Source organism: Opisthocomus hoazin, chromosome Z (genome assembly GCF_030867145.1).
Source record: "Opisthocomus hoazin isolate bOpiHoa1 chromosome Z, bOpiHoa1.hap1, whole genome shotgun sequence".
Lineage (NCBI taxonomy): Eukaryota > Metazoa > Chordata > Aves > Opisthocomiformes > Opisthocomidae > Opisthocomus > Opisthocomus hoazin.
Window position 1 is genome coordinate 46112190 of NC_134454.1, and position 26929 is coordinate 46139118.

General features: G+C 37.0%; 1 protein-coding gene across 1 annotated transcript in view; it reads left to right on the plus strand.

Annotated features, from left to right (window-relative positions):
- Positions 1-26929, plus strand: part of CNTNAP4 (contactin associated protein family member 4) — a 279906-nt gene that overhangs the window by 53705 nt on the left and 199272 nt on the right. The window lies entirely within an intron of this gene.

Here is a 26929-nt window from a genome sequence, read left to right on the forward strand (position 1 = left end):
ATGCTGGGTTCTGGGTGTGGGGGAGCTGCGTGGCGGGAAGCCAGTTGCGGCTTGGGAGCGCGAGGCGGCGTCGGGCGGTGAGAGTAACTCTCTGCATTCTGTTTTGTTTTGTGTATTCTCCTTATCGGTATTGTTGTTGTCACTGTTCCCTTTGTTTGCTGGTCTACTAAACTGCCCTTATCCCGACCCACCAGTTTTTGCCTGTTTCTTTCCATTCTCCTCTGCACCCTAGCGGGGGCAGGGGCGGCCGCGTGGCGCTTTTGTTGCCGGCTGCAGCCAAACCAGGACAATAACCTTAATAATATTATGTTATGTTTATTATATTACATTCTCATCTGTATCTTTAGACATCTCAAAGATGCAGAAAATCCTATGCTAAGCCACTTCAGAAAAGAGTATGTAAGATCTGAAAGTAAATTAGACACTTGTGAAAGATAGGTCTCTGGGAAGTAACAGACTCCTCATGTTAAATTGACTAGTGTCTAAAGTAAGACTAACTGGTGGAAAGTCACTTTTACTTCATTTTGTCTCGTCTTTTTGCTATAGAAGTGAATAGAAATAAAGTATTCATTAATGGCATTTTGTTTTTACAATAGTAAATCAAATCCAATATTAGAGATATTCTAATATTAAATAACAACTTAAATACACAGATATATTAGATAATTACATTATGTATGCAAAATGCACATTTATTTTTTCATTCATTTTTTGAACTTTCTGTCACAACCTGGTCCTGTTCAGGAGACAAATAACTGAGTAGACTTTTTAAAGTGAGATTGACAGTGAAATCCTGTTAGCAGTTTTGAATAAATTTCTTTGGTCTCCAAGCAAGCTGAAGAACAGCAGTCTCTGTCTAAAGTCATATACCCTTTTGTTTTTCTTCCAAAACAAATATTTTATATTCTAGATGAATAATTTTCAGCTACAAGCTGTTTTATGTAAAGTCTTAGGCAGAGAAATTAGTGTTAGATCATGAAAATCAGAGTAAAATAAAACCTTTATGTTATATTTGCTACTATATTTCCTTCAGATTGCCGGTCAATGATGAAATCTATCCATGGTTCCTCGATCAATTCTGTTGTTGTCCGGGGGTTTGACTGATAACCAGACAAGTTGTAATAAATTAATGGGTTGTAGGGTACAGCAAAACTTTCAGCTGTACAGAGCAGGGTATAACAGCACATTAACGTCCTTGTCCACATTGCAATTAGTTCCACTTATTGCTTCTGGTTTAGATATCACACAAAACTGTTATGGTCCAGCTATGACCATCTAAGCTTGCAAGATGACCATGCAGACTTGACTTTATGATTTTCTTCACCCGCAGTAGGATTGTTCCCATAACTCCTCCCAATTATTGGAATCAGCAGAATAAGGTCAAGTAGCTCTGTCAGCAAGATTATTGATGTACAAACAGAAGTGATAATGTACTTTGAGGCTTTTTAAGCCAGTTAAATTGGCATGATGGTAGATAGTGGGGCAGAGTTAAGTAGAATTGATTTGGATGGAATCAGTGGAACTTTCTGTGAAGATTTTTTTTTACTCCTTTATAGAAGGAGCCTTTTCAGAGACTTGACTGACTGCTACTTCATTTTCCTCTGTCATTATTTAACGAAAAGAAATCTGATCTAAGTTTAGTAATATAAAGCTCACTATTATGCATTTTTAGATATTCATGTCATTTAGAAATCCATAGATTGTAATACATCTTAAAATAAATATTCATGTCATTTGCAGGATCGAAGGCATTTACATTAGTTATTTTCAATGGTTAAATAATTTATGAGCATGTGGATATTCCACAAAGCCTTCACCTGTATGTTGTCTTTATCTTTTCTCACCTTTTAAACAAGGATTAAAAAAGAATTTAAAATTTCCATAAATATCATGGAATGTCATGGCACCACAGCTACTTTATGCGATTTTATTTTTACAGTCCTCCTTCAATTTTAAATATTAGGGACCTAAATTGCAGTGTCTTGAAGATTCTAGAATTTAAATAGTTTATTTAACATACTTTCTGTTGTCGTGGTCTCTTCCTAGTGTGATATTGGTACTTGGTACCTGTTACTATCAAATACAAACTTGGCCTTTGCTTCCTACCTTGTAAACTATAGCTCATGAACCACATTAAGTGAAAGTAAAAGGTCATCAGTAAGTTAACCTGCTCAGTTTTCAGTAGCTCAGGGTAAAAAAACTCTTTTCCTTTATACAGTACGTGAATTTATCTAATGTACCAGCACTGGTACATGTTCCCCATCATTGGAAATATTCAAAGCTGGGTTGGATGGGCCTTTAAGCAACCTGATCTAGTTAAAGATTTCCCTGCTCATTGCAGGACTAGATGATCTTCAAAGGTCCCTTCCATCCCAAACTGTTCTATGATTCTCTAATTGTATAATTAACAAATCCATCTCTGGAGAGATTATCCATTGCATTCAAACCTAATTAGTCATTCTCAGAATAAGATAATGAACCTGAACATTTAATAGGAATCCTGAAGATTTTTTAAGGTTTGAAATCCAAAACAGAGTTTTCAGTCCATTACCCAGGAGTTTTGTGAAAAAGAATTACAAAAAAAAAGGTCATGAGAAACTAGTACTTACTAAATCTCCAGGAGAGATGAGACATACAAATATACAAATATAGCTAATACAATTGTGAAATGGAGTTTCACAGTAGATAATCAGTGTCATTGATTAAACATTGATTAAAAAATATCCACAGCAGATCTCCAGTGCTGCCTGCAGCAAGAAAAGAGGCACAAGTATGGGAGTTTTAACACAGGCACAATCCAGTACCCTTTGATGTGAATACAGCTTTAAACATAATTTCTGATGATAGTTGTTTAATTTCAGTAATACTGTGAAATTTCATTCAAAGTTCTGATTTTTTAAAAGTCAATCTTAAAGAATAATTGTAATAATAAAAATAAACAAGTTTATAAAATAGACTTCATTACAATCTTTTCAGTATTGTTGTTTATTTGTGTTGTTTTGGAGTGATAAGTAGAAGTTCTGCTCATTATTTTTAGAAATAAAGCAGCCAAGTCTGCCTTTGATATTAAATCCTTTAACTATAGAAAGATGGATGTCTTTCTGATGGGAAATCAAAAGGGTCTATTGATTCTAAAGTGTAAATTGTCAAAACCAGACTGTCAGGAACTCACTGATAAATCAGTTTTCAGACAGCTCTTGATATTTCAGCTTCTAACATTTTAAATGGGATTAAGCTGCCTCATGTCAAAGTGTACCTGATTTCTAAATGTAAAATGAAGGGATGAAATGGAATCTCCACTTTTGCTGTTGTTGATAGGGATAAATAAATTTACATCTGACATAGACCACTCTTTGTTTGAGGTTATTGTATTGTTTCTGTACTTCTGAAACAGGATGCTTGCAGTATAAGAGAGTTTATAAAATCAATGAATTTTTGGTTAAAGACAAAACCAAAAAAGAGACCCAAAAATTAACTGCAGTCAGGTATGTATTCATGGTAAATTTAGGTGTTTAAAAATTGTAAATCAAACCCAACTCAGGACTGATTAGGGATGAGAAAGAACTGGAAAATATACCACTATTTATAGGAAATAATTGTATTTTTTCTCTTTTTTTCCAGCTCTTTTTCAACAAAACACTTTTCATAAGATACTCAGTGGACCATTTGTATGTCTTTCAATGTATCTTTGCAATATTCTATATCTGAAATCTTCAAGAGAGCTTATAAACATGTTTTGATTAATTAGCCATGAGAGTTTAAATAGACATTTTAACTTCAGTAATCCTAATAATTCTGGGCAATGTATGCAGTGTTGTTTCATGAAGTCCTTTGTTAAGATATTGTTTTATGTCTCTAGGCCTTCGGTGCCTTCTCAAGAATAACTACCTTGTTAACTGCAGAATACCCTTTTGATTTTTTGCTGATAAATGTGGGACACATTACATCATTGCTAAAACGAGTATTGCTTTCTGAAGTGACCACTTGTTGGCAAGAGACACCTTTTCCTCTTTAAAAACTAATTGCTCCTCAATGAAACTGATACTGGAAAAAATCTTCCATTTCCTTAAAAATTAATGGCTTTACAGTTTTTCAAAGTGCAGCTATTACAGTTAAACTGTTTTGAGTTACTAAAATGTAAGTATTCTGACTTTGGTTTACAAATTTTAACACATCCATAACCATATACATTTCTATTTTGCTAAGATGCAAATATTCAGAAGAAAGATGAGTAAATGTACTTTGAGCATTAACTATGTGTGCCTCATATGTAATCTAAAAAACAATAAACCAGAACAGATTTTGATTTTTTGATTTTCATCATGTTAATGACGAATCAAGCTTATTGGATGTTAAAGTAATAATTCAATAGCTTTGTTTTTTGTTATAGTTAACTTTCTGCACATAACCTCTAGCCCTGTAGCCAAATTTAGGTATAAGGTCTTTTTCATAAATTGACATATATTTGTTTCATTAGCCCAGACTACTTTTTTAAGATACCTTTTTTTATGCCCTCTAATATTCATAGCAGAAATAGTTTTAAAATGTATCTTATAGGGAAATCAGAGTCTCTAATAAGTGGTTTCTGTATATATTCATGGGATAAACTACTAATTCACTGCAGAAGGCCAGCTGTCTACATTTAGTAAAAAAAATGATGTTCAAATTGGTAAGCTTAGAAAAGGAGTCATGAAAGAGCAGCTCAGGCAAAAATGAAATGACCTATTAAAATTGTGCATTTCACAACTCATTACATTGTTGACTGTGTTTCCTCAAGGGATTGTTTTGCCTTTTGGTGATCTAAGAAGGCTTGATTATTTTTCTAGCCTGTAGAAATATGGAAAACCTTTCATCATTTAAATTTTTTACAAGATGGAAGTGCTAGAGATACAAGTATTAAAAAAAAAAGTAATTTCAGCTTATTGTTTCCTGATTAAAAAAGCAAAAGAAAACAAGCAAAAAAACACCACTTCACCTTCTGTTTGGAACTGCAACAAAGAATCTCTTATTTTTGCTCCTATATGAGTATTTTTCATTTAAAATTAATTGCGTGATCATAATTGGTGCCTGTAAGTGTTCTAGTGTGCGTATGTGGGAACACAAAATAATGTAATCAGACTATTATGAGTAAAAATGCTTAAGGGACCATACGCGTGCATAGGATTCTTCATGCTTAAATCAGAGACTACAAAAAACTGCGTGGCTCTGTTCTTATTTCTGAAGAGCATGGAAAATAGTTTTCCTCTCACATATTCAGAAAAGCTGTCTGTGTCCATGTTTCCTAGGACTCCTAGGAACTTATTTCCAGATTCATCTACTTGAAAGTTCCATGTGTTTCACTTCAGTCTTGAGCACAGTATTTTCAGCTAGTGTGAGACTGTTAAGCAGTTCTCCCTCAGGTATTCCTAATTTTCTGGGACTGGGAGTGAAAAGAAATCAGGAAGAATTTGGCAAAGTTAGGACTGAACTGGAAATTCTGGCACAAGAAATTATAACACCAGAAATGTCAGTATGAATACTGCTGGACCATTTGACCTAGTGCCAGGATCTGAACCAGCTGGAGCATACTCCTGGGAGGGCATACATAGTGACAAACAAGAAGAATTTTCTAAATGCCAAAATTTTGCTTTACAGAAGACAAGATTGCCAGTGCAGTTTCTGGCTATATTCCATCTGCATTAGCTCTCAAGTCCTTTCATGTGCCTTTTCTATTCATTTATCTAACCTTTACACAATTTCTAAGATCAGAACAGACAAAGGCTCCAATTTTTTGTAGCTTCCTACTTGCTGAGGCAGATTTGGCTTACATGGCTACAAAAGTCCTTCTGGCCTTTAATCCAGGTTCCAGACTGCCTGAACTTAATTTCACAGTTGAACTACCAGGTATGCAAACCAGACCTGAAGTCACCACACCTGGTTGACTATCACATGTAAGAACTGACCCTGCAGGAACAGAATATCCTACCACGAAAATAGTTATTGGAAGAAAGTCCTCACCCTAAAATCCCTAAAGGCGTTGAATGTTACACGCAACTGAGGCAGATTTTGGTACTCATGAGCCTTTGACTTCTCACTGAATCAAAAGCAGGTAGTATCTTAATATCTTCACGTCATAATAGTTACCTACTGGCAATATGTATTTGTCCTCCATTTGTGCAACATGCTTGAACAATGGTTATGAAAAAAAATATGATCCAGCAACCAGAGAACATGCTTTTCCTGAGATCATGATTTATTCTCTCTAAGAGTCATTCATTACCATCCCCTGTTCTAAGCTCACTTAAAGGCTTTCTTCATATGTTCTTCACACATTAAATATTTATGTAGTATTTATGATTAATCTGATGCTGTTGCATGAAACCTTTTTAACTGAAGTCCAGTTCAAGTCACAGTGGAGTTCTTTCTCCCAATGTATACCTCTCATCTTTGATCAAATTCTCATCTTCCTGTACTGAATCTGCCTTTCCATCACCTAAATAAAGCAGCTGAAAATGAGTTGCAAAATACATTTCCTTATTTCAATTCTGAGACCATGTGTTAGCACATAAATCTCAACAGCACCTTCACTGGAGCAGTGCAGGCAGACCTTTCAGAGTTACCTTATAACAAATCTTGATGATTTGTTTGCAAAGGTTTATATGTCAGCCAAATGTGATGGTTGATAAGGAATGGAAAAAAAGCATGTTACTGACACATATTCATCATCTAATAACTAGCAAAATCCTGATCTACATCTTAGAATTGGTAAAGGTATTTGTCAGATAAAAAAGGAAATAGAAAAACAAAACTGAAACAGTGAAAGATTTCAGTCTAGTTGTAAGACTGACAGGATTTGAAACATTTGGAAACAGGGAATTGTAAATTGGACCAATGGATAACCTTAATAAGAAACTGTACTACCAAGATTTCCTATAATGCAATTCTTCCTGCATTTTTTACAGATCAGTGGATTTCAAATCCAGATCTGTATCTTTTCAATTTCATATAACTTAATAAGGGAGGAAGAACATGTCAGCTCTTGGCAGGCTGTGGTTGGGCAATTCAGAGCTGATGTCTGGCTGTGCAAGTCTCCATTAAAATGATCAGCTGGGGGCAGGTTTGTGATTGATTGGTAGCCCACTCCAAGCCCATTTGTATATCGTCCTATCTGGTAAATCAAAATAAACTTATTAGAGCTAAATTACTTAAGGAGTAGGAGTTAAAAGTAGAATTTTAGCTAACAGATCTCTAATTTCTATGGTGACTTGTAGAGTAGACTGTTAGATACTGAGTAAGAAAAAGAAAAGCGAACATAATACTTGTTTTTTTTCTAGAGACTATAATTGGACCTCTGAAGTTATCAATACCCTGCCAGCTAAGTAAAGATACTGATTTTTTGTAATGGAATCATATATTTATATATTTGGTTTAGCGATACCATAGAATGACACAAAGTTATTCCATATTAGTGTAGTTTACAAAAGCGTCTTTTTGACTTCCTACTCTTCATTCTCCATAAAGCTATGATGCCATGGATATTCTTTGTACTAGTGTTGGAGAATAGAACACTCTTGGTTATTTTATTTATGAAGTAGTTACATGTTACAAGCTCTCCAGAAGTCTTAATTACCCTCCAGAAGCAAAGCCCCTCCATGGTGCTTAAATATGCAAAATGCATAAAAATTTTATAGCTAGAACAACGCGAGCAACCTGATGTTTTGTGTCATTTTGTGACTGCCTGAATTATGTGGGAGATGAGAGGTGTGGGACAGAATGCCTCTGATGACACAACTGGAAGAGTTTCATACACTGTTTTGCAACAATCACCTTTGTGAAAAACTTGACTTTTTTAATGTAAAATCTGCTGCACTGCGATAGTATTCTGGTCTGACTAGGAAAGCAAGTTTATTTCTATTGGAGATGACCTTTTTGCTGAGAACCCCAGATAAATTTGATTATCAGCAGTTGAGAACATGTTGACCTTCCTATCCAAATTTCATGTGCTATATCTGCATAACTTTTCGTTTGCTGGCACAATTGTTGAAGTCTGTCATGTTTTGGTGAAGCTTCAGCTTCCATTTTGGTCTTTTCTCAGGATATGAAACTGTGCGTTAGCCTTGGTACACAGAATACAACCTCTCAAAACAAACTGCATTATTTGACAGTTTCTGCACTCAGGCAACATCGCTATTATTGCTCAGCTATAAAACTAATATTCTGGCAAAATTTAAAATCACAGTAATTAGAAAAGATCTTCCTATTCTTTAGCTTGTGATTTTGTTATAGCCCAGTAAAAGAAAAGACTGGCCACACAGTAAAGGATGTTAGTTTTTAAACTGGCAACTAAAAAAAAAAGATGCTAATATTAATGAACAATTAACAACCGATTTTCTTTTAATTATTAATTGGCAGTTTCACTGTCATCTACTTAGTTAATAGCAAAGATCAATATTCTTTAAATATTATTTTTCACTGTAAAGACATCTTTACCATACTGTATCTTTATTCAGCTGCTTAAGTAGACTAGATTTCCTCATAAGGACATAAGTCTGCAAAATCAAAAAATATAAAGCTAGTATGTGGGGAATCATGCTATCTACATTATGTCTCAGTTATAAGTTTCAAGTTCTAAATCCACCGCTCTTAGAGGCAGAGGTTGAGTTATTATTCATTGGAAAGTTTTCAACCAATTTGGCCTGAATCCTTGACTAAACCTCTTCAGACTACCTAGGAGCAAGCAAAAATGAGTTCTTGAGTTCATAAATCCATTTGCAATCCAGTTAGTCATGTATATTTCTTCACTACCTGACATTAATATATCAAGTAATATGCTGTTAAAATTTAAGGGACTTCTTTAAGGGATGTGTCGCCTTCGTTGGCGTGGCGACCTGGTTCAGGGACGGCTCGGCGACCCACCCCTCGGCCGCTCGGGTCATCAGCACGCAGACACCAATGTGGTGGACGGCAAATGGCGTTTATTGATAAATAACACAGCGTTATATAGCCTAGGTTTACAGCATCACTTCCATCTGCTTACTTCACGGGTTAAACGCTATTGGCTATTAGGACAGGGGGGGGACACTACCTTTCCGTACAGCGCGACATCTTCAGACTGCCAAGCCTTAACTACCCACATTTCCCGCCTCCTTATGCTTAACTAAATAGGCTAATATGAAATATAAAGTTGTAATACTTAACTTAACTTAGTATTTAACTTAAGACTTAAAATTAAATATTATGTTAGACTTAACCTTAATTAATCTTAACTATAACTTAAAAATATAAATACTAAGATCTTACGATAACAAATATAAGGCGCCTTGAACAAATGCATTTGTAAATTAGCTAAAACATAATCTGAAATACAATCTTAAAATATAACCTTAAAGTCTTAAAATTTCTATCGATATTCTTATATTTATTCTATATTTTACATTATATTTATAGTTTTAAAAAGTATATGCTATAAACCTGAAAAAGTATAAGGCACAGTAAACAGGTAAAAGTTGAGGTAACTTTTAGGATAACACTGGGTAGGTACGTTTTTAAAGCAGCTGACGGTGTTCTACGAACATAATGTTAACTTTCTCCAATCGACTCTTGACGAACGACACGATTCCACTCAGTATACAGGGTCCAAAAATTAGTGCTACTACAATCATCGCGATTGGTCCTATCAAGGTGGATAGCAGGGTGGTTAACCATGGGATTAAACACTGCCAGAGATATGCATGGAGTAAGGCCTGTTTTGGAACAGATCCATTGAGCTCCTTTAGAGGGAATAGCCCATTTTTCTTTGGTTTTTCCCACTGTGGACGAGACAGAACTACAGAGCTTCCGTTTTTGTCTCCACACATTGCCTATACAGGTCCCAGATCCAGAAACATATTGCATGGTTATCCTCCTTTTCTTCTCTCCCCAAGAACACTGAAGTGGTACGGATCGGGTGTCTAGGCTATATGTTGTGTTTACCCCTATAGCCTCATAAAAAGGGGGTTTCACGTCATAGCACAACCAACAGTGTGCAGTTAGTTTTGGGTTGGTTTGGTTCTAGGTGTCATAGGTAGCTCGCATTAGTTTCCATAAGGGGGGTTCCCTCGTCCCATCGAGGGAGGATATTACATCACTTTGGGTGGTCTCCAGGGGGCTAGCAGTTATCTGTGGTCCACTAACAATTGGATTGGGGCCAACTCCATAAGGAGGGTTTTTTATTATTTCCTCCTTCCTTATATGTATCAATCCACCTCGATCTTGTCCTGGTTCCCAATACCTAATTCCCCAAGTTCTTCCCGTTATCCATCTTGAGTCTTCTGGATGAATTACTTGGAGGATTATAGCGTCACAATTACTGTACCCTACAGATCCTCCAGACCAATCAAGTCGTGGATGTTTGCAACCTAGTGGTCCCCATGTTGTCGTTAAATATTTGTCTGGGATTGGGGGTGTCCAAGCGGAAGCGATAGTGACACAGTCCCAATATGCGCAATAATATTGATTAGGAGAATTACAATATCCCTTTCCTGGGTTAGATTGTGGACATAAGTAATAGGGCTGCTGGTTTAGGCAGGGCTGTATGGGTGCTAATTCACACAGGTGAGCAGCAAATCTAGGAGGTCCTGCTGTTATGACTTCACTTACTACTCGACCATTTACAAGGTTCCGTAGGACCCACCTATATGGCTGATGGTGATGGTAACTTGATTCTGCTCGTCCTATAGTGACAAGCTCCAAGATTAGGATCACACAAAGGCATCGTAGCCCCCCTTTGTGGACGCTATTCTGCCGTTGTCTGGATTCTGTCCATGAGGAGGTTTCAGGCTCGGACAGGACGTTTGCCGACTTGTCATCTTCTCTTGTCACCGGGGTGTACGGGTTACGAGGGTGTCCGATGATCCGGTCCTTCACAAGGGATTCCATCCTCCTTGCTAGTCTGGGAGCGTCCTCCCCGCCGGGCTGGTCCTGCCCCTCCGGCCGCCGTTCACCCGATTCCAGGCGAGTCTTTCCCGGGTTTCGGCACCACTTGTCGCCTTCGTTGGCGTGGCGACCTGGTTCAGGGACGGCTCGGCGACCCACCCCTCGGCCGCTCGGGTCATCAGCACGCAGACACCAATGTGGTGGACGGCAAGTGGCGTTTATTGATAAATAACACAGCGTTATATAGCCTAGGTTTACAGCATCACTTCCGTCTGCTTACTTCACGGGTTAAACGCTATTGGCTATTAGGACAGGGGGGGGACACTACCTTTCCGTACAGCGCGACATCTTCAGACCGCCAAGCCTTAACTACCCACAGGGGTGTGTGTGTGTATATGTATACTTTTCTGATGGGTACTGTCAGCTTCTCTTTTTTTTTTTCTCTATAAATGATGTGTGTATATATGATGTGTATTTATATATGATGTGTATACATATGTATATGGTTTATTGTAATAATCTACTTCAAGAAATCTTTAAAATACAAAGAGACTGAATTTCAACTTAAAGCAGCCTACTGTTCTGTAGGACATTCGAGATAACAAGACAGCCATGAAACCTCTTAGAAATAAGAGCAGAGAGAGCAATCCGATTTCTTACTCAATATGCATCTAGCAAATGAGGATACGCTATCATGTAGGATAATGTTTATGGATACAGACTTAGTTAAGCTGCCATATGAATGTTTGCACTTAGACAGCAGAACCACAACAGTGCTGTCAGACATTGCTTTGCAGTTAGCAGTTAGTAATTGCATAAATATAGATGTACACAAAGCACAAATATTGTCTGGTCACATTCTATTTATGATGAAATCTATTTTTCTACTTTTGTTTTGTGCTAAAACCAGCTTTTATTTTATTAATTAGCATTTGATTTACCCATGTGTTACAAGAGATTGAAAAAAGTTTACAAATAATGTGATTTTATTTCTAAAAATACAATTATTTAATGGATAATTGCTGATACCAGATTAATCTCTAATTCATCAGACTCATGCAAAAGAAGTGTCAGTTTAGACAAGAATTTCTTATAAGAAAGAAGAGGCTATATAAGCATTATTTAATTGTGTTATTTTGACACATTTTCTAAAATTTCCTTTAAAAAATTCTCTTCTATATTTTAAATAATATAACATTTCTGAAAAAAAATAAAGTTGGAATTGTAGTAGCCCACAGAAGCTGCACTGTTCAATTCATCCAGGCTTTTAACAAGGATATTACTTTTCTAAAATCTGTGGAAACTTTTCTACACAACAACTATGATTTATTTATTTTTACATATATTATGTAGCCTGATTCCAGTAGTTCTGCTCGTCATAATGGCTGTCATTAAAAGTAAGAAGCTGTGATGCTCTGAAAAGATGGGATCTGAATATGCATAAATGCACGATTTGCAGTGTGAGAAAAGCTTTTTAGTTAAACATAGCTTTATAAATAATACAGCTTAGCTGTGCATTTGTTATACACCAGTTGTCATAAAACTGATGCAAGTACAAGGTCTCAGAATTTCTCATTTGGCTGTTGAGGTTGGCTGATTTAGTTTCATAAACATTATAATGATATTTTTGAAAATCACAAATGAGGACTAATGTCATTATAATATTCGGAAGAAAAATCTATACAGATTGCTGAAAAATGAAGCTTTGTTCCAAGGACATAATTCCAGTGAATTGAACTGCACTTTTTCTACATTGTTAGGTACTTCAATTAATAAATTTTGTCCTCCAAAGTTGCACAAGCAATAAGAAAACTCTTAATCTGGTAATATTTATAGCTGTACTACCTATAATTTAAACTTTTATCCAACAAAGATGTTATCTTCTATTTCTGATAATCAAGCTAGACGTGATCATCAGTCTATCTCAATTGCATTTTCCCTATGATATTTTTCTAGCCGTTATAGTTATACTCTCAGTCTTTATGCCAACAAAACTGTCAGAGTCAACACTGTTTGTACTCTAATTTAAAAGTGTTCAAACCTCTTCTTACTCATGCAGGCTTATTTCCAAATTCTGTATTGAAGTATTGACATCAGAATCCACGAATTCTGAAAAACACAGATATTACACAAATACACAAACCCAGAAATTCCCATGGGTTTGAAGAGAAATAGAGTAGCTTATTTTTAATGCATTTTAGAAGAATAGGAATATTAAAACATGAAAGGCAAATGAGCTATTGGATTGGTTTAATCGTGGCTTTCTGAAAGCTCGATAATAAATTGCTCTCTCAACATTTTAATATTCAGGTCAATATGGAAATGATTTTTGAAAACGAAATACAGTGACTTAAGGAGAGTTGTACTGATTTTCCAGCTGAGGATCTGGCATAGTGTGTCTACAGATGCAAACAAATGCATTGCTATATAACTTCAGAATTACTGAAAAATGTCGGTATAGTGGAAAATACTTTAATTATTAATGTGCACATTTTCTAAACAAGTATCATGTGACATACAATTGCATAAGTGAACAGAATGCTGGGAGTCATAACTGGAACACAAAATTAGGGAGATACTGTTTATTAGGGGACATTTCACTTGATGGTTTTATCTCATCTTGTTATGTGTTTGGCGGGTCAGAAATGTACATGTACACCAATGGAACTGCACATCTACATACATATTGTGACACTTGAAATAGAGTACCTTACAAAGAGCCAAAATGGAATCAAGCTAGACATTTGAGTTGACTTATAGACTGTCAGTCCACTTTAGAATATTCATATTCTTGTGCACATAAGCACAAATAGACTTTAAGCACCAGAAGGGTGACATATCACAGGTTGTTTTACTTATAAAACCATGTTCTCTTTATGTATCTCTGATCTGTGTGCAGGCCAATAGCCAGGTGGAGTTGACTAGTGTTCCCATGCTGCTGGCTGTAGTAATTTATACCCACAATAATGGAAGTAATATAGAGATTTTTTGTTTTATGTGTATATACTTAGAGTATTTTTGCATAGAAACTGCAGGTGCCAGTATTTCATCTGTTGGCTTTGCTGTACTAAATGCACCATGTTGTATGTGCTAAAACAGATGCCAAAGTCAGTGAATCAGCATTTCCAGGGTTGAAACAGAATTTCCAGAAGTAACACTATCAGAAAGTGAATCAGTGAGGATTGAGATTAAAGGAGTGATAAAAATGGGAGACACAAACCTGTTCATCTGTTCAGAGGTACTGCCCTGTTCATTCTCTAGCAAAGTATACAAACATATCACTCTTGCTAAATACAACTGGAGATGATCTATCTAGCTTTACGTTAGAACTGGATGATAAATAACAGGAGGATTTAAGATTCAGTTTGATATTATTTTTAGATTTGTTACCATTCTGTTTACAGTTCACTGACATACTGTTTAACACTCTACAAAGCGTTGTGCAGTTCCTCAAGAAAAATACTGAAGTACCTGAACTATTCTACCTTTTTGCAGTATGGTTAAAAATTTTTTTAGTCCATACCTGTGTCAATCTGCTCATAATAAATGTCGGTATTTCCTATTAAAATGCCGGTAGTGGATTTATGTTTGAGGCGACAGGAACACAAATCATAAATGAATGTCTGGATCAGAGAAATACAGTCTGGGTATACGTATTTGTAGTATTCAGTGTAATTCACATCGCTGGAGACTGTAGCTTCAGTTAGGAATTTAATGCAGTTACCCTGGAAAACATCATGAGGACACTGTCACAGTGGCATATATTTAAAATATTCACAGTCTTCTTGTGTCACATGTACTGAGGCTAACTGGTCAATACAAAATGTTTTAATCTTGCTTTCCTTTTCTTTTACTGACCATAGTCAGTAAAGTATTGGGATGGCACACTGGCTTGACGCGAACAACGGTCAACAAAAAAAAACAGGTTTGATGTGGTTTGATAATTTGGTTTTATTTGATTTTTTTGCATCTGAGAGAATGAAAGCAAAACAGCCAGAAAGAAAGAAAAAGATTGTATTTTTTGCAAGTGAATGAATTGCACAAGTTTAAATGCAATAATACCTTTGCCAATGTAAAAATGTTTTTGGCCATGAAAGCAATGGCTAATTAATTATCAGTGCTAGCTTTAAATTGCAAGACAGCAAAGTAACATTTTGGAGAGCACTGAAGAAGGAAAAGTAATATAGGTGGTTCACTGAAAGTAGCTGCTGTGTTAAGAACATGTGAAAATTTATTAGCCTGAAAGAAGTTGTGTAACTTGATCAAACTGTGCTGAACAGTGTATTTGACTTATTTATGCTGGTTTTTTGGGGTTTTTTGTAAAAAAATATTGATACAAGAAATAACTTTTTTTACATTTTCACTCCATTTGGTTTATATTTGCTAACAGAATTTTGTACATAGAACTAGAAATTACATCAGTACAGAATTCTAAATGAGAATTCTACTTAAACTCAGCAGTGTAATGAAAGATGGTGGCAATGAGATCTTTTTTATTTTTTCCCCGTGAAGTTTTCTATGCAACATCTACCTATGAACAAAACAACCTCCTCAAACAAAATCTACAACAATGAGGTGTAAACAATCCCCACTTTGCTGATGAAGAAAAAGGGAGAGAAGATTAAGGGTAAAAAGTTATGATCCCAGATTCAGACACAGCAGGATATACTAATACAGTATCCTAAACCCAGATATACCCAAACACTAGAGAAGAAAAGAGAACAGCACTATTACAAGAATGAATTTTTCTAGAATGAAACAATCTCCCAGATTGAGTCCTGGTTTAGTTTCAGCCTTGGATCATTGTCAGAATACATGCCAAAAAGGGGTACACCTGCAAGCTATGTGAAATTCCTAGTTCCTGGTAAGGGAGATAGTTTGCTGATGATCATCAAATAAAAGTGGATGGTAATAGCCAAGAATGATGCAAATCTTGCAGTGAAATTGCACTCTTGAAAAATACTTTTTCCTAAGAAGTGTTCTCTATGAAGAACAAGAACTGCTTTCCCAGCAGAAATCTGCCTCTTTAATACATAGCAGAGTGGCTCAGTATTGGAGTGTATCCTGCACAATTACAGCTTCATTACAATACTTCTAAAACAGTCTTACCTATTTAAATGAACATTTGGTCTATTTTCAAAGAGTAAAACACAGTAAAAAATATATAAAATTGTTTGACTCCAGCTTGGGTTTTCCAACATGTATAAAACATGTATATCCATCCAGAGGGCTGGAGCAACTCTCCTACAAGGAAAGGCTGAGAGAATTGGGGCTGTTCAGCCTGGAGAAGAGAACGCTTCAGGGAGACCTTATTGCGGCCTTTCAGTACTTAAAGGGGGCTTGTAAGATGGGGACAAACATTTTACCAGGGCCTGTAGTGATAGGACAAGGAGTCATGGCTTTAAACTAAAAAAGGGTAGATTTTGACTGGATATAAGGAAGATATTTTTTAAAATGAGGGTGGTGAAACCCTGGCACAGGTTGCCCAGAGAGGTGGTGGATGCCCCATCCCTGAAAACATTCAAGACCAGGTTGGACGGGGCTCTGAGAAACCTGATCTAGTGGTAGATGTCTCTGCTCATTGCAGGGGGGTTGGACTAGATGACCTTTAAAGGTTCCTTCCAACGCAAACTGTTCCGTTATTCTGTGACTCTGTGAAAACATGTTGCCTAGTGTAGACCATTGTTTCATCGCACTTTGTGGTGTGATGACGATGAAAAATCTGAATTAAAAAAAATGGATTTGATAAGTCTTTGAATCATTACCAGAGAGTTCTTCTTTTGGTAAACTATGGCAGTCACCTTTATAAAATATCTCCCTGGATATATTTACTTTATGAATGATTGATAGGAAATATCTTCAAAGCCTTCTGAAAATGGAATGTAAAATGAGAATCACTCACTCATTCACTCACCTGGATTACTGTTAATACAGAAGAAGGAGGACAAAATAAAGCTAGCTACATTCTTCTAACTGGCTTCATGAAGCTAGAGCAAACCTTGTCATTATTAATACCATTTCCCAGCACCTTTCTATCTTACTGAATCAGAGCCAAAATACTTCTGAAACTTGTCTTGACCTAGTAACTGCTACTTGTCACAAATTATTAAAACCTAGCATTAATTTTGTAATACCTGCCATAATTTTTAAATTTAAGATCCTTACATATTAAATATTCTGACAGCTGGAAAAAGACAAATGCACTTGCTCCTTCTCTTCTAAGATAATACCTGTTTTCTTCATTGATACTCAGGTTCAGAATGTCTTAAAATATGGTAGAGCTTCTTACAAAATTAAGCGTGTTCTGCCTTTGAGACCACTGAAGTGGCTGCTCCACCCACCTCCATTAGGAAAGAGTCTGTCTGACTGAAGCATTCATATAGCTCTTTTCACATTCTGCCTAGCTCAAAAGTCCCTGAAATTTTTTAGCAGTTGTAATTTCCATTGAGAAAGCTCTGTATGCCACCTATGAAAGACTACTGGGAAAATATAGCTTCCTTACATTGATAAGCTAACAAAGACATGTTATTTCTATACTTATTCCTGGAAATTACTCAGATAAATTCCTCTCATGCTTCAGCTTTTAAGAAGCAAGATTTCATTTGTTCCTTGTCAGCAAAAGTAACTGTATAGCTTTCAAAATCAGATGCCATTCATGTGGGACTTTTCAGTCTTTATTCAAACAGTGCTTCTCGTAATATTCTTGTGAGTGAGAAGTTCTGCTTTTTTTTTTTTTATGTGCATGAGGTTTTTCCAAATACAAGACCTTCATAAATGCATCTCCTAGTTGTTCTCTCACAATACTATCTGAAACCTGGCCAGGAGCTCCCCTAAGAATCCAGAAAACACTGGCTCATCTGTTAGGAAGGAATGGATGATACTCAAGACCCTCAACGTTTGTATAGCCCAACAAAATTTGACTTTGTTGCAATATAGGGACATAAGCATTGTTTTCCTAAAAGACGACATCATTGAGAAGATTTGTATGAAGGGGTAATCTGGTTTTGATTCCTTGAAATCTATCCAAGATCTCGTTCTGCGTTTCTGTCATTGAGACCTCGGTACTTACATTGTGCTTAACCTACCTCTGTCAGTTTGTAACATATGAAGTCAAGACCAGAAAAACTAAGGAGCATGTATAAAGTTGGGAGTAATTTTTAGTTTTACCAGTTCTTCTTAAGAGTTAGGACAGCTTCAGGTAGTAATTGGTTTCCTAGACTCAGCTTACATTATTTAAACACTACTAAAATTGATGGGGCGTGATGAAGACACTGAGTGGTTTCCTACAGAATCCGATTATGCAAGGATACTGAACCATGACACTGTCCTGAAGGACAGCCATGGACCCTTTTTATACACTGTTAAAATGGCAGGTCACAATTGCTTTTAGCCTCCCCCAAAATGAGTAATGTGTCTCTTTCATGCAGAAAATAAGTGCTTACCAGAAATCTTAGATTCCCCAACTATTCAAAGCCTATTGTCTCTAAATAAAGAGGTATTTCTTTGTTCTTACAATTTAGCTGAACACAATATATCTGATAAACTCAACAACTTAAAATAAGAAGGAGACTGCAGAGAAGACACCAAGGTTGTTCTGTCTGGTACCAGTTAGACATGGGCTTTTCTTCAGGCAATGATAACCTTTTCTGAAGAACTGATCTTTACTGCTTTGAATGCTCGTTTGTCTTTTTAGGTGCTAGGATTGGCTGTTCTGTATGATCGTTTTATATACAGGTAATGAGTGAGTATAAGAAAGATTTTTTAGTTCTGAAAATAGTCTCATGGGAAGCAATAGGATTTTGCTTAGATCATAATTAAAAGATGATGCACCTGTCAAACATGTGGTTGAAAAAGACTGCAGAATTTTTATATATGGAGCACTGACTGCAGAGCTGACTTCTGATCTAGCAGTCCCTCTCTGCCTCCTTCTGTCTGTGTTCAAAGATGATTCTGTGTCCAGTATTTCTTTTTCATAGCTCAAGGTCCCTCATCCTCTTGTCAGTTTTACTTGCCACAGTTTATCCATGGTTTCAGATTTTGGTGCTGACGTTCATGTTTTTATCACTGAGATACGACTCAGAACAACATTGGTGCAATAGCTCTTGCATAGCCTTTCTGACAAATGGGCCAAGTTGTGATTTACACCATTGGTATCTTTGGCTGTTTAGGTTCTTTCTGATAATTACTTTTCTTGCACTTTTCTAGTGTATAAATGGGAGTTTTAACTGCATGAGCTCAGTTTTTTGGATTGCCTTCCTCAAGCACACTTAGAACTTAAATCTAGAAGACAAAAATTTGATCCCAGCATTCATCCTCTTCCCCAGTTCTGTTATTCAAGAGACTTTGCTAAGGGGCCAAGAGGGCTCTCGCCTGCTAGTAATACGTTGACACTGTTTGTCAGATATTCCCCCCCAACCCCTCATCCCTGTCATCAGTCAATAAACTTTTAGAGAACAAAACCTTTGCATTGTTTACTTAAGTGTAAGACTACAGGTTTGTAATTTTCCATTTGTGAAAAAGGATGCCTTGTTTTTTCAGCTTAAGAAAGGAAATAATGTCATAGTTGCTATTTTAAGGTTTTTGGATGCTGTAAAACACTTCATTTGATTTTTCTCAGCCTAGGAAGCCTCAGTTGTCAATTACTTGCATGTAGAAAATCTGCTTTGTAATATGTGTAGCCAAATTTATTCCTGCTGCAACTTTATTGACATCAAATTAAAATCAGCTTCTGTTAAATGATCCATTTGGGAAATATACAGCTTTGTTAATCAAAAGAAAACATCCTTTATGATGTGTGTTAGTTTAAATCTGGGTTTTTACTTATGTGCATTGCTAACAGTTATTGCAATTAAATATGCCAAAAATAGACTGAATTTGAAAGTGGTATATATGGTGATGCTGGCTAAATGGTACAATGAACTGCACGTGAAGAAGCATATATGAGTGAGAACTATGTTGTGATTTACATAACAATATGGGCAACGGTGGTCACAGAGCAGGATAAACAAGTAGGGGGTTCCTTTTCATACAAAGGGGTAATCTTTATATCAGTTCCTATTCTCTGTAGTTCAGAGTTTTTAAAATTAAACAAAAGGAGCCTGGGAGCCTGATAGATACCGAGAGCCAGTTTGAAAATCTTAGCATCACCTAATAAATTGTCTGCCAGCAAGGTGAAGTTTTAAACCTGATATAACCCTCTAAACCCACAGTAAGAATACTCAGGAGTTGTCTGTCATGGATTTCCTCAGTCATTTCTAGTTTTGTTCTTTTGTAGCTATTTTTTATCTTTGCTAATTTTTCTATTTTCAATGTCTTAATGAAAATGTATGGTCAACTTTGTGAAGCTAAATAATTATGAAAATGCATGCTCTTAAAACACGCATCTGCTAGCAGACAGGAGCCAAGATGAGGAAATAGTACCCATTCAGCATTGTGATGTATTTATATTAGTGGCCATGGCGGAAGGCAGAGCATGTTTAACCTCCAGAACCAATGAAAACAATCTCATAGAATTTAAACTGTATGTGAAGTGTGTAAGAATGCAGATATTCTAGAACAGACTTAAAAATTGATCTTATAACATTGTAGAAGCAGAAATCAAGAATAATGAATGTTCACAAGGCAAAATTTTGTTCAATAATAGGTGAAAGATGCATGATTACTTAGATTTTAAATCTAGTACAAATCAATCAATTTTAATGCATTTAAAAAATCAAGAGTTTAGGAAATTCTCCCATCATTTAATACTCTGTTTACTTCTGAATGTTACATAAAATGAAGGAATCTGTTTATCAATTAGTATGTACAAGTGACTGATGGAAACTTTAAACTTTAATTTAATCACTGCTAAGCTGGTTGAAATCAGCCTTCCAGTAACCATAAACACTCCATTAATTTGTTAGTCATCACGGCAAACTGGCAAGTTGCTACTGAAATGGGGCTGAAAACAAAGATTCGTGAGTTAAAAGAAAGAGTACTTCAGAAAAAGTAAATGGTTTCTAGATGTGTTTAGTAAATTAATGTACTTTAAAGAGAATTACACTGCATGTGTACAAATATTTTTTACAAATATTTATATTAAAAACCAATTAAAATAGGAAGAACTAATGTTACATAGAAACAAAAGGTTTCATTTATTATCTCTGTGTGCAATTTCAAGTCAACATGTTCTTCATAAAGAAGACGTGTGTAATGCTTGCATTTTTTTAATAGAAATCAAGCATGTATCGCACACTTTTGCAGCCTGAATGTATAGTTTTGGTACAGTGCACGCAACTAATCTTAATAATTTGCAAGAGACAGTGGAAAGCAATAAGCGCTACACACCTGAGACAAAGTTCAAAAAAATACCTCTAGATACAGATTGTCCCCCTTTTCTGGTCTGCTGTCATTTCACAAGGGAAAATGTTTCATCAGTGGCTCTTAAAAAATACAGTGAGATGTAATGGAAGAAAATGTAGACTTTACATAAATAACAGTGACGGAAAGTTAGAGAATTAAAGTGAAGACTGAAAATTCAATCACTTGGAAAGTTGAGAGATGACAAAGTTATGCTCTTCCTGTAAATCTTCATTTAGTCTTGTGTGTTCATACAGTTTAGCACAGTCTTGATTAACACACACAGTATCTGCATCCCCATACAGACTCTTGAGAATATCCTAACATTAGGAGCTGACATGCTCTAATAGTGTTTCCTGCAGTACTGAGCATCTCTGTGGTGCTGCAGGTAGCAGTCAGATGCTGGGAGGAGAGCTGGCTGCAGGACAGTCAGACAGGAGAGCTCCTGAAGAGCCTTTGACAGATGAAAGCATGATGTGAACCAACGTGGTACAGTGCTGCAGGAGACGTGTTGCAGCTGCTGAACAGTGATCCAGGCCAGGCTGTGGCTTCTACACAGGCTACTGGAGACATCTTGCTGTTTCTGCTCTGTGGCTGTTCTGTACAGGTCTTGTGTGGCATTGGTCAGTGAAGGGCTTCTGGGACTGCATCTTGATTGTAATGCTCCAAATCTACGGTCCCTGGTATTAGAAGCCTGTGTATCTGTACCTCTCTCTGTTCTTTCCACAGGGTGTAGAGCAGTATGATGAGAGGCTATAGGCTATCTGGTGGGTTGCCTTTCAAAAAGTTCAGGAAATTGTGGTACTAAGGGCAGAAGTACCTCCCTTAGTGCTTGGCTTTTCAGGCATTTTTTTATTTACGTCTTTCTGACTTGCTCTATCACTTCATGCTGAACAAAGTTCTGCATTCACCAAGTGAAAATGTTTTTTGCAGATGGGCTTTAAAAGTTATGTTCTCAGCACCAGCGCAGTCTGCCTGACTACTCCAGCTGACTACAATACAACCCTCCCTTTCAATTGAAAAGTTCAAATTTGTCACCAAACTTAGCACAGTGATACAGTATTCTGAGAACACTTTGGATACCATAGTACTGCAGGATGATGCTGTTAGTGCATGAACAAAGTATTTGGCAGTGAAAGTTAAGTTGTCTGGTCTTGTGTGGGGTATGCTACGGATACAGTATATACTATGGATGTGGACTGCCCAGCTTGTGGGTACAAAGTTTGTTATTCAGCCTCCCAGGCTGGGTGTCACAAAGTTTTCTTACTTGTCTGATGCTGCCACTCTGCTCTCTGCACAGCCACCATAAGATGAAACAGTATGGGCATAAAGGTAAGGCTGTAGAGGCTTCAGCGGAGCTGTTGAGGTACAGCCACTGAAACCACAGGGGAGATAGTATCACTTACTCTTCTTGAAGAAGTAATTTTAAGGATAATTTTGACTGACCTCCTCTGTTTTAATTTTGATTGACCTCCTCACATTAGAACATGTGAAATAGCGACCATGAAATAATAGAGTTCTCAGTTTGAGGTGAAATTAAGAGGGGGGCCAGCAAAATTTTCTTTCAGAGGGCAGACTCTGGCCTATTCAGGACGCTGGTTGAGAGGGTCCCTTGGGAGAGAGTGCTGAAGGGCAAAGGGGTCCAGGAAGGCTGGACATTCTTCAAGGAGGAAGTCTTAAAGGCAAAGGAACAGGCTGTCCCTGTGTGCCACAAGATGAACTGGCGGGGAAGACGACCAGCCTGGCTGAACAGGGAGCTCTTTCTGGGACTCAGGAAAAAAAGGAGGGCCTACCACCTGTGGAAGAAAGGCGGGCAATTCAAGAGGAGTACAGGGGTCTCGTTAGGTCATGCAGAGAGGAAATTAGAAAGGCAAAAGCCCAGCTAGAACTCAGGCTGGCCACTGTTGCAAGGGACAACAAAAAATGTTTTTACAAATACATCAACAACAAAAAGAGGGCCAATGAGCGTTTCCATCCCTTATTGGATGTGAGGGGGAATATTGTCAACAAGGATGAGGAAAAGGCTGAAATACTTAATGCCTTCTTCGCCTCAGTCTTTAATAGTCAGACTGGTTATTTCCAGGGTAGTCAGCCCCCCGTGCCGGAAGATAGGGAAGGAGTGCAGAACAAACATCCCATAATCCAGCAGGAAGCAGTTAATGACCTGCTATGCCACCTGAAAACTTACAAGTCTATCAGGCCAGATAGCACCCAAGAGTGCTGAAGCAACTGGCAGAGGAGCTGGGAGCTGGCCAAGTCACTCTCCGTCATCTATCAGCAGTCCTGGCTAACAGGGGAGGTCCCAGAGGACTAGAATATCGCCAATGTAACCCATCTACAAGAAGGACCAGAAGGAGGATCCTGCGAACTACAGGCCTGTCAGCCTGACCTTGGTGCCGGGGAAGACTATGAAGCAGTTCATCCTGAGTACGCTCACCGGGCTTGTGAAGGACAATAAGGGGATCAGGCCCAGCCAGCAGGGGTTCATGAAAGGCAGGTCCTGCTTGACCAACATGATCTCCTACTATGACCAGATGACCCACCTAGCGGGTGAAGGAAAGGCTGTGGATGTCGTCTACCTGGACGTTAGTAAGGCCTTTGACACTGTTTCCCACAGTATCCTCCTGGAGAAACTAGCTGCCCATGGTTTGGATGGGACTGCTCTTCGCTGGATAAAGAACTGGCTGAATGGCCAAGCTCAGAGAGTAGTGGTGAATGGAGTTAAATCCACCTGGTGGCCAGTCACGAGTGGTGTTCCCCCAGGGCTGAGTTTTGAGTCCAGTCTTGTTTAACATCTTTATCAATGATCTGGATGAGAGGACTGAGTGCTCCCTCAGTAAGTCTGCAGATGACACTAAGCTGGGCGGGAGTGTCGATCTGCTGGAGGGTAGGAAGGCTCTGCAGAGGGATCTGGACAGACTGGATTGATGGGCCAAGGCCAACTGTATGAGGCTCAACATGGCCAAATGCTGGGTCCTGCACTTCGGTCACAGCAATCCCATGCAATGCTACAGGCTTGGGGAGGGGTGGCTGGAAAGCTGCCCAGTGGAAAATGACTAGGGTCTCTGTGTTGGAAGTGTATGTCAGGGGGCAGGACAGGCTGGCTGAGTTCAATTAGGGTCCTGAGCCTATGGGCAGGGCATAAGGGGAGGCCCGATGGGAGATTGGGCAGGGCTATTAAATTCTTTTAGTGCCCTGAGGGCACTGGTACAGTTTTAGAAAGATCAATGAAAACAAGATCATGGAAAAGGTATAGAGAAGCCAAGAGCTGCTGGGTGGGAGAGCAATAACTCACATGAGTTCACTAAAGACTATAGAAATATTTTTAATATTTTGTCCAGAGCTGTTTGTTTTGATTGGTTATCTCTGTGCCTTTGTAAAAAAAAATAAATAAAAGGAAAAAAAAGAAGAAGAAATTAAACATTAATTTGCCCTCAGTGCAAAATGAAGTACATCTAAAATCTTTTTTTTTTTTTCTTCTTTTTTTTCATACTGATTTATAACTATCTTGAATGTCTTTATGGGTTTAGGTTGTTGCTGAGTATGAAGAATTTATAACCAGCACGTTGAAGTATTGGTAGAATAGATTCTTCTTAAAAAATAATGGACTATCATAGCCCAGAAAATTGAAAATAAACATGGAACTAAAGTCAATCTTTTATTTTAAAGAAATAGACACTTTTTCACCTAGGCATATCCTTTTTATTAAGAAAACACAAGCAAATATGCGTGACTTTGCCCCTGACTGTATTAGGAAGTGTTTTCACTGGTATGCTGAGTTATTTTCTGTTCTTAATGTAATAGATAATCTCTTGATTGATTCAGACAACAGAATTTTTAAAGTCTGTTTTTATGTCATTTAACTTAACCTGTGGGTTTGGGAAGTAAAATATGACAAGTAGGAAATTCAATGTAAATTACTAACCACCACTCCCCCCAACACATTCCAAGTGAGAATGGACTGATATGACAAAGTCTATGTAATTACATTTGCCTCCTTTAAGTGCAGAATACCACTTTTACATTGTTTTTATTTTTGCTGAATATGTATCTTAGACAAATGCTCTTTTCTTTGTTTCTTGTTCTCCATCTTCATTTTCAGAGACACGTCTGTATTTCTTGTTAGATGTAGTCAGTCAAGTGTTCACTTGAGGAAGAACGCATTCTGTGTGAGAACTCACATTTGTTAGAGACAGTTCAAGTTTTGAAGGAATCTGTTTTCAGAAACTGTTAATTCTTGCCCATTTGGTCAATTTGCATGTGCAAATATTGGGGGTTTTTTGAGTTATGTGATGTGAATATTCCTTCAAAATTGTTTTCATATCATACGTTTTGAAAAAATATTCTAAATTTATTGGGAAGGGTATGGGTGGGATACAATGGTTGCCTTTAAGTCACTGCCAAGACTAACTGTTGCTGGTTTTGAATTAGTTTGCTAAATAATTATACCACTAATTATGATTAAGTGCAAATTCAAATCCCCACTCAGCTACAGTTTCTGTGACAAACAGATTTATAAAGAAATGTGTAGAAAATCAATAGATATATCCTGGGTCGGATGTCTCCTCTTATGAAGAAATTAATCAAATGAGAAACTCAGTGGGAGTTAAGGAAAAATACTTCAAAGTATTTACATGAAGTTCTAAATCTTGATTTAGATACAGAGCTAAAAAAAGTAAAACAAAATTCTACACAGTTTTCAACTCCACCCATAGTTTTAAATACGTTACATTTTAATTATTTCATAAATGTGTGGACAAAGGAATTGTTATATAGATCAAGCTTCATGTGTTTCAGCTTTTTCCACTTACCTTCTTCTATAAAATGAACCTTACCTTCTGCAGCTTATGAACACCTATATTATTTCCCACCATTTTATTTTGAAATGACATTTTAAAATCCTTAAGCAATAATTCTGTTTTATTTTCTTTTTTTTCTAAAGGAGGTAATGGTAAGAACTTGACTCATGACCCTGAACAGAATTAAACCATATATGGCGTTTTATTTAGGACATGTTACACATTTTGAAGCCTATACAAGCATAAGATTGGATTACAGTTGACAATTTCCATATAACACAGTGTTGATTGATTGTTGTGGGAAATAGATATATGTGCTTCTTGTTCTGTGTCTGTATGCTTTAAGAACTTTGCAAGGTCCCTTTTATGTTGCGTAAGTCTGAACACTTGCAAATTTTGAAAAATATTTTCATAAACCAACATTTTTTCTTATGAGATTGTTTGCGACCTATCCTTGGGCTTTTCCATCCAACTTTGCAGACAAGGTATTAGTCTGATCTGAGTAAATAAAGGCAAGCTAAGGAAGACAAGGGAGAACTGAACTGATACGATGTCTTTCTTCATTTCAACATGTTTCTGATTAGTTAAAATACTGCAGGAGTTTTATATATAGATACTTGTTTTGGGTTAAACTTTATCTTTGCGCGCTGGTTCGTCTCCTGATTGAAACTGTTTGTGTATACCTCATACTCACATACTATTTTGCCTACAGATTAGTTAGTCACTTCAGGAAGCATGTTTAAATTTATCATGTAACTGTACTTTATTACTTCATATACAAATCCATATATGCAGGCCTCACAGAACAGAGTCATGCAGAATCAATCATTCAGGTTAGACAGGACGTCAGGAGATCTTGTTGTCCATACAAAATGAAATTGAGATATATAAAACAAATG